At 41.1% G+C, this 14,053-nt stretch overlaps 1 long non-coding RNA gene across 1 annotated transcript; it reads right to left on the bottom strand.

The window, feature by feature from the left end:
- Nucleotides 1–2,752: 2,752 nt before the first annotated feature.
- Nucleotides 2,753–12,047, bottom strand: LOC142829881 (uncharacterized). The gene is made up of 3 exons (XR_012904767.1): nt 11,125–12,047; nt 7,425–7,510; nt 2,753–3,114 (listed from the first exon to the last, which is right to left on the bottom strand). It is a non-coding gene; the product is annotated as an uncharacterized LOC142829881 (long non-coding RNA).
- Nucleotides 12,048–14,053: the final 2,006 nt, after the last annotated feature.

Genomic DNA, 14,053 nt, shown 5'->3' with positions numbered 1-14,053 from the left:
ATTTACTAACCTCAAGTCTCCTTTTTTCCTATAGTTCAGTGTAACTGAAATGAATTATTCACCTCTAGTAAACCAACACATAGTATTGTTCAGGCCAGGATATCCTCCCATCCTTGATTACATTTGAAATAAGAAGTGGAGGTCCCAGGGATTGTTGACTGAGACAAAGATAAGCTTTGGAAGTTTGAGATCACTGTGTGAATCTGCAGGATTTGATTCTCTTCCAGTCTCCGTAAACCAGGGGTTCCCAACCTTTTTTGTCCCTGTACTCCCTTGGCTTTTAGTAAACCTTCCCATACCCCCTATTCAATATGAAAGGAAATAAATTCTAGACTCTAGAATCCACAATTTTTCCACTAACACTACTACTTTTGGAATATTTCAATTAGGATAATCTAGTTATTTACCAAATATTCCCCGTACCTCCTTGACAAGCTTCTCATACCCCCTGGGGGTACACATACCCCAGGTTGGGAACCCCTACCTTAAACCATCTTGCAGGGTTCAATGTATTAAACTCATTGCAAACCCTGCCAAATTCACATACCTCCAACTGTGCATATATGCTGACCTGCAAGGAAACCAACTGATGATTTTTTTCCCCATGGTTGCTTGTTTTGCTACCTACCATAATTCTTAAATACACTAGGGGGTGCTATTTAACTAAAATAGTTTTTCAAGAGCCTTTCCCCTTACAAGTTCATAGTACCTTGTGCTTAATTTCTTTACATGCTCAGATGTGTTTTTCAATTGAATTATAGTGTAATATTACAATATTAAAGGTGATACCAAGAACCTTTAGGAGCTTTCCTAAAACTCCTATAATGCTTTTCAGTTTCTACAGGGTTGTGTGGAGATGAGCAGGACCATTTGTCCCATGATGTAGGAGGGATTCAACTGAGTGTTACAGAATCTGGAACAAAGACTTTTTAGGACTATAAATATGATTTGTAAGACATTTCCTTTCTAGGTAACTAGCTCATAGGAAATGCCATATTGTATCAGACCAGTGGGTCCATCTAATCTAGCATCCTGTCAGCGACAGTAACTAGTACTTCTGAAAACAGTGGCAGGTACACCGTATTAAGCAGTTATGTGATAACCTGCACCCAAATAATGTTTCCTCCTAACCCAAGTGGCATAAGTTTAGAATATTCCCTGAAGCTTGAGGGCTTACGTCCCATTCAGAACTCTGATTTTTCAATATTCCCTGTGATAACACTGGATATTTTTACTATCCCTGTAAATGTCCGATCTCTTTTGAACTCTGCTTAGTTCTTGTCCTCAATGCTATCCTATAGCAAAAGAATTAATGCCCACAAAACAGATATCAGACAAGATCACAAAGAAAAACCAGTTTCTTGACATTTTAACCAGAAAGGACACTCTCTCAATGACTTAACCACCTGCATTCTGCTACAAAGACCTTTTACATCTGCACTTGAAAGAGAATCCTCTGAACTGTCATTCATGTTAAAATTCGACACTCCCCGGGAAGGAATGAACAAATGCGCAAACTATCTTACCCATTACCAAGATAGCTTCCCCAATTATCACCTCTTATACCATTAGCTGACAGACGTCCCACTCTCCCCACCTCTAATATCAATTCACAGACACTTACCTTCCTTCCTCCCCCCCCCTGCATCCCCCTCCTGTTCTGAAATGTGATTTGTCCTTTTCATATGTGTTCATTTTTTTTTAATTGTATCCTTTGGTATATATGGTTGTGACTATTTTCTTCCACTATTTGATCTGAGGAAGTGGGTCTGGCCCACGAAAGCTCATCATCTAATAAACCATCTTGTTAGTCTTTAAAGTGCTACATTGTCCTGCATTTTGCTTCAGCTACCCCAGACTAACACGGCTACATTTCTATCACTATCCTATAGCAATGCATTCTATTTGCTAATTGTGCACTGGGAAAGAATATTTTCTTTTCTTGCTTTGATCTTGTTACCTTTCATTTCCGTTGGATGGCCCTTGGCACTTATATTATGAAAAGGGTGAATAGAAGTTCCTAATTTAACTTCTCTGTGTGGCTCATGATTTTGTACTTTTGTCATCTCCCCTCTCACTCACCTCCTCTCTAAGGTAAATAGAGATTATTTATATATTCTTCACGTTTAGACCTGGACACCAACGCTACGTCTACATTGGCAAGATTTTGCGCAACTACTCTTTAACGCAAGAGTTTTTGCATTAGAGTATTTGCGCAAGAGAGTGTCTACACTGGCATGTGCTTTTGCACAAGAGATCTGCTTTTGCGCAAAATCATCCGTGCCAGTGCAGATGCTCTTTTGTGCAAGAAAGCTCCGATGGCCATTTTAACCATCGGGCTTTCTTGCGCAAGAAATTCATGTTGCCTGTCTACACCGGCTTCTTGCGCAAGAACACTTGCGCAAGAGGGCTTATTCCTGAGTGGGAGCATCATAGTTCTTGCGCAAAAAGCAATGATTTCTTACATTAGAACGTCAGTGTGTTTGCGCAAGAACTCCCCGCCAGTGTAGACAGGCAGCATGTTTTGGTGCAAAAGCAACTGCTTTTGCACAAAATCATGCCAATGTAGACACAGCCTAAGGATATAGCTAACTCCTTGTTTGAGGTTCAGAGCTCAAGTGAAGTCTAATTTAAGGAGAATCTAAATACTACTATTTTCCGAAAGATCTCAGGGAATTTACTAGTTAGGAGGCTTTGGTGAACATCTTCTAATAAGACATGGGAACTCTAGGAAACCAGGAGGATGGATGGCTTAGCTGGAAGTAATACAGAATGCTTACTGCAAATCACCCACAGCATTTTTCTTGAATCCAGGGGTTTAAAAGACAAAAGCTTGCTTTCCTAACAAGTACTTCTGGCAATAAACTATTTCACATTTGGCAGAATTGTACTAGCTATGTGAGGCACGGCAGCAGGGAAGATAGATGTCAAATGCCTTTGTACTTAAACTACAGCAAACATTCTTTTTGAATGTGATTAAATGATCACTCCCATTGAATACTCACTGCTTGATGGAGGCACACAAACCGCAACTGCAAATTGTGGCTTTGCAACCAGCAACTGCTGTATTCTCTACAAAGTGCAGAGTACATCTAGCTGAATGCATTAGAAACCCTATTATTAAAAGAAAATACATGAGGATGAATAAGGAAATCCAACCACTGACTTCAGATTGGTGAAGCAAATCAACATCTCCACAAAACACAGAGTGAATCAGTCATATTAAATATCACTTTGCTCAGTTCTAATCTAGACCCACAGGTTCAGGTCCAGAGCCCAGTCTTCCCTAGGTAGTCTCTCCTGTTTCTGGAACATCAACTTTCAGGGGTCCCTCCTTAGAAAATTTATATAAGACTAAGTTGTTGTTAATCTGTCATTCATAATGGACACAGCAATGGCTTTGGACCCTGTCAACGGTGAACAGAAGTGAAACAGCATATTAAAATAGCCAGATTTCATTAGATCTTTGGAAAATCCATGGATTTCACCTGTCCTGATAATGAAACCAAACAGGTCCTTCTGCTTGTGTCTTGAACTGGTACAATCTGAATGCCGTCTGTGATGGTGGCCGATGCCTACCCAAAACAATGAACAGATGCTCTTCTGGAGTTCAGGCACATACTCATTGCCCAGTTGAGCTTCTGTTTATCCAAACCCTATTGCATCAGTATTTTATGTAAAGTATAATATATATTTGTATTCTTTACTTCTATTTTTTGTTTTCCAGATAGACACCAGAAAGGCCAAATTCTGTCTACAGTCACAACCTTGTGCTTATGTGATTTTATTGCCTATATTATTGCTTAGAATGTTTAATACCTATTTCTAAATGAAATCTGAATATGTCTAGCTATTGTCCTTCACAGGGCAGGATTTAAAGCCACTTACTATCATCCAGTTTCTCGTTAGTTCTTTTCCTCTCCCCTCCCACATTTCTCCCTTTTCATAGCCTTGTTTGTTATAGTAGTTTGTTATGTTTAAAATGCAGCTATGGATAGAGCCCTGAATGGATACAAAATCTGTATCTGCATCTGTATTTGCAAAAATGTGCCACAGATTTCTTCATCCACGGATGTGGATACTTACGGATATAAAGCAGATATCCATGGATTTACAGGGTTCTACTGGTGAACTTACAGAAAGTAAATTGTTATAAGCTAGCAGCTCAGTTGGTGAAAATAAGTGTAACTCCATGGAAACTAATGGAGCTTTGTTCATTCACAGGAGTTGAAGATTTGGCCCTTTGCTTGTCTCTCATTTCTCAGATATATATTCTGCACAATAAAATCTTATTTAAAATGTTATATGGCAAAGTAAAGCGTATTAAAGTCAATGTTAAGGCTGACCATACTCTGCTCCCTAGTGAGTATGCCTTGTACTGTTTTACTTACACAAATAAAATTTTAAACAATATGAACATGCTCGCCATCAATATGCTTGCCACCTATGCTGCAGCAGATGTCTGGTGCAGTGATATAGGATGTGTTTTGTGATCATAAATTCTTATCCATTTGATAACTGCATCTTACAAAGAATTGTGAAATGATCTCTTGTGAAATGAAGTGCTTTTCTCCTTTGTAAAGCTTAACAGGCAAATCAATTAACCACGTGGTATATCGGTAAGGGCAAGAGTTATTTTGCAGAATATGAAGTCATTTGGGGAGGGCGTGAAAGACAGAGAGCTCTCCGTTTTCTGTTTCAATAGGCTCTGAAAAGGAGTTGTTTATTTCTTCCAATTCTTCAACTATACAATGCAAACCAACCAGTGAATATTTTTCTATTGAGGTCAGAGTTTTAAAGGAGAGTATTAGACTGCTGTGTTATGATGAAGTATATATTGTGGGGCTTTAACACACACATAAACAGTTAACATACATATAGGCCCAGATCATCAAAATATGATTGGATTCCAACATGGAACATGAGTCTAAGGACTAATAGGTTTGAGTGTAAAACATTCATCAGAGAAATATTATGCTACCACTTGGGAGGCTTTTATTCCAAAGCATTTAAGCTTTCAAGTTACATTTTAGAGATTGCAAGAGGTACTTTATTTAAGGCTTTAGATATTGAGGTCTTCTCCCTACAGAAAAGTGTATATTTGGGCTGTACCTGTTAGTTTTTCCATACCACTTGGTCTTAGTCCTAGTCCTGAAGGGAGCCACATCGAGGCAGTTCAATTTCCAAGCCAATGTATTCAGAAGAGACTGTCTGTCAGGGTTCCAGTAAATCATAATTGTGCCTTAGGTTAATAGATAATTCAGTCTGCAGTCCTGCAAGCAACTGTGCAATCACAGCCTTCTGCGTTATTAATTTGTATGTTGCAATTATTTTTACATATCTACCACCCAAAGATCTACAAACCAGATCTTCTTCTTTGATGTTTTTATAAACTTTCTATTTACTGCTGTTGCTCTTCTTAATGTGAGCAATTAAACCTGAGCTCCCTTCACCAGCCAGCTGTGAGAGGCATGCATGGAATGCAAGCATTTCCCCCTCACTCCTTTAGCATCCAGGAATGGGATGAAAAGCAAGCCGCATCCCAGAGCGCACTACTGTTTTCTGCCTGCCCCCCTCCCCATGCACTCTCCAGGGCTCTCTAGATGCTGCTGGCCCTGCAACTGCCAGGGCTGGAGCACCACAGCCACAGCTGCACATTCAGGGCAGAGCTTCACAGCCACCTGGCTACGCATTTGGGGCCAGAGCTCCCTGGCTGCTGCTGGGATTGGTGCTCCCTGGCCAATGGAGCCAGAACAGGATAGGAGCTCTGCAGCCAGGACAAGAGCACCCTGGCTGCTGTTGGGGTTAGAGCTCCCTGGCTGCAGCCGGAGCTCCATGGCCGCTGTCAGGCTTAAGCTCCTTGGCCACTGGGGCCAGGGAGCTCTGCTGAGGTCAGAACTCCCCACTATACCACCTGTCCTTCTCCCCTTCACTGCGCTCCCAGATGAGTTGCTATGCCCCCTACATTGCTCCTGCCCTGCCTTGCCTCCAGACCTCCTTGTTTCTGGGTTTATGGTCCAGGAAAATCTGTAGTCCGTGCCAGACCACAGATGTTGCCACACCAGGGAAATCTGTATTTGAGTAACAGGCTGATGCACAATAGCTGATGCACAACACTGAAGCACAGACAAACTTTTACTTTATCTCTGTATACAAGTGAAAAGTCATCTACATGGTCATATCTGTGCCAGATAGTTAAGATCAAAGAAAAAAACGCTTAAAATATTCGTATCAATTAGACTGTTTGCTCTGCTTTATATTATTAGTGAAAAATAAATGCAGTTGCTTTCAGGAGATTTTGCCCAACAATGTGACAAGCTATAAATGTATATTCCTTTTGCAGAGTTTTTATGGGATACCAGAGGTCCAGGGAATGCATCTGCTTTTTCAGATGGGTTAGGGTTTTTCAGAAGGGCAGGGGGCCTGTTGGTCTCCAGGACACTGGGGAGTAATGCTCACAATTGTCACCAGAGCAATCAGTGTTGGGCATTGTGGGATAGCTTCTGGAGGACTGTTAAGGTCACCATAAGTAATGCAGTATCTGCATTTGCACCGTGTTGACCTCAGTACATCAACCATAGCTTAGCACAGCTTGTGGAGGTGGTATTACTGCTTCACTGTAAGAGTGCACTTCTATTGGGAGAAGATACATTTATGTTAAACACATGTACTACTAGGTCAATGCAAACTGGCTTACATCAACTTACTTTTGTAGAGTAGGCCAACTGAAGCCCTAAGTTGCTAGAACCAAAACCTTTAATTAAGTGAACAATCCAAGCTTTTGAATTTGTGACTCAGTTATAACTGATTAAATGCAGTACTGTGTTGTTTAATCAGCACAACAGCATGCGTGGCATTCTAGAGGATGATGTTTGCTTAGCAACAAGTTGGGCATTTTTATCAGTGAAACCTAAAAGTGAATGTATATCTCAGGTTGTTTGTCATACAGATTTCTCTTTCTATAAACCGTGTTGTGTACATGCATCATATTAAGAGCCAACTGGGGATGGGATGGTGGTAGGGGACTCTAGCATAAAATAAACATTAAAACCATGGGGTACAGTGGTTTCTTGTGTACTGCAGAGCCTGGAGAACTTAAAGGGGACCTGCTTATCCCGTTTTTTGCTTTTTTATGCTGTATAAAGGGTTTTTGGGTAGGGGTGAAGTATGCTTTTTAACTTTCCAAACAACAGAAATATTAAAATGTGATCTTCTGTAGTTTTGTTGGATGAGCAATTGGAAGGATAAGGGCCATGTACAGTAAATTCTTACAATCTTAACTGCAGTGCTAAGTATGATGAATCTTTAACAAACCCTACTTTTATTCATAATGTGAATTCATGATTAAAGATGAACAAGTGTAAGAAAAAACCAAAAAAACAAACAAAACTAAGGGGCATAAAACAGTTCAGTTATTCACTCACCTCTCTTTTCACTCTATGGAGAAGTTGACTGCACAACATATGTTGCAAAGTGCCTAGTGGTTCGGAAAGCACCCATTCACTTGTGGCTCTACAGGGTGACAATTCATAGGATGAGTGACAAACAATGTTATAATCATAGCTGTACATCCAGCAATAGGTGCAACAACAGTGTTCTATGCATATCTGTGCACTAAAGCACCACATGATTTCTAAAAGCCCCAAAACACCAGGGCCAGCTAAAGCACAGTACACCATAATACAGTACTCTGGCACACTATTAAAATGCTCTTTTAAAGCCCCCACCCCAAGCCATATAGTTCTGCACTGAGCTCTTCGAATAGCCCTGGAGTCCGGCTGTTCAAACAGCTGCTCTACCTCCAGCACAGCTGCAACTTTCCCCTCTTTGCTTCACAGATATGATGAAGGATAAACATTGGGATTTTTTTCACTGATATCTAATGTCATGAGTAAATAATGGCAGTGTACTTCAATCTACCCAAAGTACATTCAGCTGTCATTCTGCACCTGCTGAGCCAGTAGTTCAGGGCTACTCAACATGCGGCCCACGGGCCACTTGTTTATGGCTTGAGGTTTGGTTTGGGTTTATGTGGGGCTCAACACATGGCCCGTGGGTGGGAGCCAAAACAAAATAGTTGTTAATCTATAAAGGTCTTCTGTTGATATGCGTTTTAGTAGTTAAATTCCTGGACTGTCTTTGCTCATTAAAAGTGCTGTCATATGGGTGGAAATCGGGTAAATACTGCATTTTAGTAGTATCAGCAGAAGTGACTTAAATGGGGCCTGTGTGTTTAGTCTTGCCTTCATCTCTGTATTCATGCCCATCAGTGTGAATGAAGCTATTTGCATATACATGCAACTACACTTAAGTTGCAGCCCTTAGCATGTACTGTATCAGTGTGGCCCCGGGGTCTTCCAAAGCTGAGTAGCCCTGCAGTAGCTGAATCTCTCTTCAGTGCTATCAATGTATTTGGCATAGGTGACATGTGAATCCCCATTTGAGAGGCTAGCCCTTTGTCCCTTCTATCTGAGGCCCTGCCCACTCATATCCCCCACTCTAACCTTCTGGGGGCTAGAGGAGCACCATGCCCTCCACAGCAACCCAAGTATCCTTGGCCAGCTGTCTGAACTGCCCTTATTCCTGGCCTGTCCACCAGAGCCACACAATGTGTCGAGCTGTCCTGTGCACGAACCTGACCACCAGATCCACTCTGCGCTCTGCCCCCCCCCCCGAGCCACCCCAAGTCAGCCTTGGCCCACTTGCCAGAACTGTCCTGAACCCCAGCCCACCCTGAGCCCTAGCTTGAGCCCTGAGGTGAGAAGAATTAGGTGAGGTTTGGAGAGGCTTAGTCTGGTGGCTCTGCAAATACTGCAGGATTGGGCACATTGCATTCACAAAGCTCATCACAGTAGTGCAGAGCTGTGCAGGATCCATGCTTCTCACAGAGATGGCAGGTGTGCAGGTTTCCAGGTCTTTGGTAAATAGGCATGAAATATTGTGAAATGAAGATAAAATTATAGGATGGTAAAAACTGTATCATGGGACGTTGAAACCATGTTCCCAATCACCCCATGTGACATATTTGCCCACAAGAGACCTTGCAGACTCTTCCCAAAACACTAAATGTGAAATGGTGACAAATTGCATGGTAGGATAGTGATCTTTCTGCATTGATGTAATGCTTTCTGCATTGAGGTAAATGCTGTAAAGGGTAAAATTCTAGGTTTTTATTATAAACTGTATGTATGTTTTAATGTATTATAGAATCATAGAACACTAAAACGGGAAGGAATCTCGAAAAGTCATCGAGTCCAGTCCCCTGCCCTCATGGCAGGACTCAGTACCATCTAGACCATCTCTGATAGAGGTCTATCTAACCTGCTCTTAAATATCTCCAGAGATGGAGATTCCATAACCCCTCTAGGCAACTTATTCCAGTGTTTAACCACCCTGACAGTTAGGAAGTTTTTCCTAATGTACAACCTAAACCACGCTTTCTGTAGTTTAAGTCCATTGTTTCTTCTCCTATCCTCAGAGGTCAAGGAGAACAATTTTTCTCCCTCCTCCTTGTGACACCCTTTTAGATACCTGAAAACTGCTATCAGGTCCCCTCTCAGTTTTCTCCTTTCCAAACTAAACAAACCCAATTCTTTCAGTCTTCCTTCATAGATCATGTTCTCAAGACCTTTAATCATTCTTGTTGCTCTTCTCTGAACCTTCTCCAAATCTTTCTTGAAATGTGGTGCTCAGAACTGGACACAATACTCCAACTGAGGCCTAATCAGCACAGAGTAGAGCAGAATAATGACTTCTCGTGTCTTGCTCACAACATTCCTGTTAATGCATCCTAGAATCATGTTTGCTTTTTTTGCAACAGTGTCACACTGTTGACTCATATTTAGCTTGTGGACCACTATGCCCCTAGAATCCCTTTTTGCCGTACTCCTTCCTAAACAGTTGCTTCCCATTCTGTATGTGTGAAACCGATTGCTCCTTCCTAAGTGGAGTACTTTGCATTTATCGTTATTAAACTTCATCCTATTTACCTCAGACCATTTCTCCAGTTTGTCCAGATCATTTTGAATTATGACCCTATCATCCAAAACACTTGCAACCCCTCCCAGCTTCCTATCATCTGCAAACTTAATAAGCGTACTCTCTATGCCAATATCCAAATTGTTGATGAAGATACTGAATAGAACCGGTCCCAAAACAGATCCCTGCAGAACTCCACTTGTTGTGCCTTTCCAGCAGGATTGTGAACCGTTAATAACTACTCTCTGAGAATGGTTCTCCAGCCAGTTATACTATGCCTTATAGTAGCCCAATCTAAGTTGTATTTGCCTAATTTATCTGATAAGAATATAATGCGAGACCATATCAAATGCCTTACTAAAGTCTAGGTATACCATGTCCTCCGCTTCTCCCTTATCCACCAGACTCGTTATCCTATCAAAGAAAGCTATCAGATGGGTTTGACATGATTTGTTTATTTTAAAAAAATCCATGCTGGCTGTTACCTATCACCTTATTATATTCCAGGTTTTTGCAGCTGAATTCCTTAATTACTTGCACCATTATCTTTCCTGGCACAGAAGTTAAACTGACTGGCCTGTACTTTCCTGGGTTGTTCTTATTTCCCTTTTTATAGATGGGGACTATATTTGTCCTTTTCCAGTCTTCTGGAATTTCTCCCATCTTCCATGATTTTTCAAGGATTATAGCTAAAGGCTCAGACACCTCCTCTATCAGCTCGTTGAGTATTTTAGGATGCATTTCATCAGGCTCTGGTGACTTCCAGGCATCTAACTTTTCTAAGTGATTTTTAACTTGTTCTTTTTTTTAAATTTTATCTTCTAAACCTACCCTTCCCACTAGCATTCACTATGTTAGGCATTCCTTCATCATCAGACTTCTTGGTGAAGACCGAAAAAAGAAGTCATTAAGCATCTCTGCCATTTCCAAGTTTCCTGTTATTGTTTCTCCTTCATCACTGAGCAATGGGCCTCCCCTGTACTTGGTCTTCCTCTTGCTTCTAATATATTTATAAAATGTCTTCTTGTTTCCCTTTGGCAGTGTCTAGACTGCATCCCCCTCCCGAGAGAGGGATGCAAATCAAGCACTTCGGAAGTGCAAATGAGCCCAGGATTTAAATATCCCGGGCTTCATTTGCATACTCACGTTCCAACGCTGTGCCGATCAGGCTCAGTGTCGAAAGTGAAAGTAAAGTGTAGCCGTGGCTCTGCCAACAGCAGGGAGCTTTTTCCGCAGCTCCTGTACTCCTCAAAAAATGAGCACTTTTCCCAGAGTGGTCAATTATAGCTCTGACAGGACAGAGTAATGGTCTTAATTATGCTGCACATTCCATGGTTTAATCAGTAATTTATTTCACAATATATGCATCATAGATTTAGGAGTGTTTGCCTGGAACATCTGATTTTTAAAGAGGTCAATATTTGAAGAGATTTGAGACTGCAAATACATCCTCCAGGGTTACCTGAATGAAAGTTAATAAGTCACACATTCAACAATGATCTACAGCTGGAGTTGTCACTGGGCATATTGTCAAATCTGTTAACACAAGAAGTTATAGTGGGGTTTAGAGCCTTCAGTGAGAAAATATTTAAAAATGTCTGAGAATTATAGTCAAAGTTCAGTAGACTTAAAGAAATATCTATTTGTGAAATCCCAAATGATTCCATCCGACCCATAAGAGAGGAACCAGATGGTGCAACTATGACAAATCAAGTGGGCTATGTTCAGCACCATCCATGTATAGTGACGCTGTGGTCAGCTCCATCCTAAAGGGCTGTACCAGGCCAACAGGTATTCACAGCAGAAAAAGTAAGGCTACAGAATGTGCAACTGTTCTATGGTACCTGTAGGAATCAGCCTAAAGATTAACCTGAAGTAATACTGTTTGTATGGAGCAACATCTGTGATGCCATATTAACAGCACTGAAAGATTCACAAGGCAACTGGTGGTGGTGGTACAGTCAACTGCCGCACCACAACTCTGCAAAGCCTGCTGCCTGGACTTGGGAACAGGAAGAAAATGGAATCAGATTTTGATTTCATTTATACTGCTATAAATCCATTGAAATCAGTGGGAGTTATTCTGAATGTATATCAGTATAGTAGATTAGAAAAGCAAAGGGCCCAAGCATTGCAGGTTTGTCCTTGGCTAATCCTGAAGATTCCAAAAAGTCCTAGCATCTTTTGCACTCAGGGGAAATAGTTTCATATCAGCCTTGTTACTCCAGAAAGTGCTGTCCTCAGACAAACCTAACCATTGAATTGTGTTAGTTATAATGCCTGCAATTCCATCTTGCCTCTTCTTTAATCCATAGAATTTGTGCCATTGTCCATGGTGATTTAGAGAAAGGCAAAGAGAGGTGTGTGATCAAAGGGGCTTTCAGTCTATGGCCATGTCTTCACTATAAAGATTAACTCTGCCTCAATGGATCTTCCAGAGTTCCATTTAGTGGGTTTAGTGAATTAAACTAAATTTAACCTGCTAAATTAAACTCACCTGCTGTGGAGGTGGTGCAGAAACTCAAAATAAGTTACGTTGACTCCAGCTACCTAATTAATGTAGTCGAAGTTGCATATCTTAATTTGACCTTTCCCCATAGTGTAAACCTGGCCTGAAGCATTACTTCTTGTACACTGCTAGATCCTCTCCTAATAAGCTTCTAGTGTCCAGGTCCTTAACTTATCTAAATCAGAGGGGCACCACTGAGTTATCAGTGCCTTTTTTTTCCAGATGAGGATTGGATCCTTTAAGGTTTTAAAATTAAAAATAAATATGAAGAAACAACTGCATACTGTCAAGCACGACACGTGTGTAAATGTAGTAGTTAGTGAATGATACAATATGCTTGTTGCTTTCCAAGGGGATGTTTTTGATGTAAAGTAAGGATGACACAATAAGGTAAGACTCTAAAGCAAGAAAAAACTGTCAAGACCACTTCAAAGTCGCACACATGTTGTAACATATACTCCTGTTTATCTGCCTTATCCTGGATAGTGAGAATGACTGTATTATTGTCTGAGCCTGTTTGATCTGATAAATTGGTGAGCCTGCACTCTTGGCCTATGTTTGCCATCTGTCAGGTTTTCAACTTGAATGTCAGGTTTTGTAAGTTTAGAGCAATTTATAAAGAAAAAAAAAATGAAGCATTTTAGAAATCCATGGGGATTGCCACTGCAGCTAGATTTTTCTATCTTGTCATAGTGAGCCTGAGCTAATGGGCTTTTTCAGTGCCTGAGAGCATGGACATTTAAAGCTTCTTTTGTTGTAGTTCACCTGATTGCTGGGGAACCTATAACAGCAACAATATAGAAGGGAAAAATTCCCTTCTTATTCCATTGCTTCTACGGCCTTAAGGCATGTGTGGCAGAGGATAAGAACCTGGGCTCACTGACTGTCTACCAATAGAAGGGACAGATCCTCAGCTGATGTAGATTGTCATTGCTTCATTGACTTCAGTAGGGTAACTACAATCACATAGCAGACTGCTAGCCACATCTACCTGCTGGCTTTTATAATAAAAGATCCATTGCCACAGATACTAGATTTCCTATCTCTGGGTATGTCTACACTACCCCCCTAGTTCAAACTAGGGGGGGGGTAATGTAGTCATACGGAGTTGCAAATGAAACCCGGGATTTGAATTTCCCGGGCTTCATTTGCATAAAGCCGGCCGGCGCCATTTTTAAATGCCAGCTAGGTCGGACCCCGTGCTGCGCAGCTACACGCGGCACGGGATCCGACCTAGCTGGCATTTAAAAATGGCGCCGGCCGGCTTTATGCAAATGAAGCCCGGGAAATTCAAATCCCAGGATTTGCAACTCCATAGGACTACATTACCCCCCCCAGTTCGAACTAGGGGGGTAGTGTAGACATACCCTCTATATATATGCTGACTCTGCGTAATCCAAGTCTTTAAGCAATTGTAAGTCTTTTTTGAATAATGGATTGATTTCAAAGTTTTCCATTGTATATAAAGAAAGTATTCAGTGTAAAGGCACTATGCAAACCAAATGAAGTGAAAGAAGGGAAAAGTGATAGAAGTGAATTGTTTGATGTAAAGTCTTGTGGTACGTA

This window comes from Pelodiscus sinensis, chromosome 6 (assembly GCF_049634645.1).
Source record: "Pelodiscus sinensis isolate JC-2024 chromosome 6, ASM4963464v1, whole genome shotgun sequence".
In the NCBI taxonomy this organism is placed as follows: domain Eukaryota; kingdom Metazoa; phylum Chordata; order Testudines; family Trionychidae; genus Pelodiscus; species Pelodiscus sinensis.
The sequence above is the reverse complement of the archived record's forward strand: the minus strand, read 5'-3'. Positions and strand labels throughout refer to the sequence as shown.